The sequence below is a fragment of the Notamacropus eugenii genome, chromosome 3, assembly GCF_028372415.1.
Source record: "Notamacropus eugenii isolate mMacEug1 chromosome 3, mMacEug1.pri_v2, whole genome shotgun sequence".
Taxonomy (NCBI): Eukaryota; Metazoa; Chordata; class Mammalia; order Diprotodontia; family Macropodidae; genus Notamacropus; species Notamacropus eugenii.
Window position 1 is genome coordinate 378363298 of NC_092874.1, and position 1222 is coordinate 378364519.

Here is a 1222-nt window from a genome sequence, read left to right on the forward strand (position 1 = left end):
CCTAATCTAACTCTAGTCTTCTTACTATGGTAGCTAGGAATCCTACCTTGAGGTTGAAACATAAAAAAATGTACAAAAATTTACAGAGATGATTCCATTCACCATGGAACGTATGAACAGTTATGGACAACACGAAATCCAGTAATCCTAAATGACGAACAGCTCTTGTGAGAGAACTCAGCAGGTATCACATCCAAATAACATCCCTGAATGAAACAAGGTTGGCAAATGACAGCCAGTTCTCTGAAAGAGCTGGATACACGGTTTTTCTGGAGTGAAGCTAGCATGAGTTTTGTAATCAAAAGTAATCTAGTCAACAAGTTTGTATGCTTCCCAAAAGGAGTGAACAACGGGCTCATGGCAGTGCAATTGCCACTTGCAGGAAAGTACCAGACATCACTGTCATCAACGCCTATGCTCCCACCATAAAGAGCCCTGATGAGGTCAAAGAAAAATTTTATGAAGATCTGGAGACTCTTATCATCAATGTGCCAAAAGAGGACAAGTTTTAGTTCTAGGTGACTTTGAGGCCAGAGTAGGCACAGGCTATCTGATATAGCAGGGAGTCCTCGAGAGGAAGCGAGTTGGAAAAAGAAATAGCAGTAATTACTTACTACTGAAGATTTATGCATTTCATACACTTCTCATCACCAACACTGTCTTCCATTTACCTAAATACACTAAAACTTCATGGATGCACCCTAGCAGCAAACATTGGCATTTAATAAACTATGTCATTGCAAGAAGAAGAGACAGAGAGGATGTGAGAGTGACTATGGCAATGTGTGGTACAGAGTACTGGACCAATCACAGACTTGTCCTCTTCAAGCCAAACATTCACATTCAACAAAAGCTGTGGCCCAAGGCAAGATAACTATCAGAGGTCAACAGGTCAGAGCGCTTCTTTGTGTTTGAACAGTTTGTTACTAACTTGGAGGGAAAGCTGAGTCCATACAGTTGTCAACAGAACAGAAAAGGAGGGGACAGCATTCAGAGATTTGGTGTACAGCATCACATTTACTCATCTGGTATGGAACACTCACAAACATCAAGACTGATTTGATGAAAATGATGGAGAAATTAAAAAACTGTTAAATAAAAAATGAAAACCCCACAGGGTTTACCAACAGGATAGTTCAATCATTTCTAAGAAGGCAGCATTTAAGTCCAGTAAAAGTAATGTGCAAACGAAGCTTAGAGAGATGCTTAGTAAGAAGGCAGA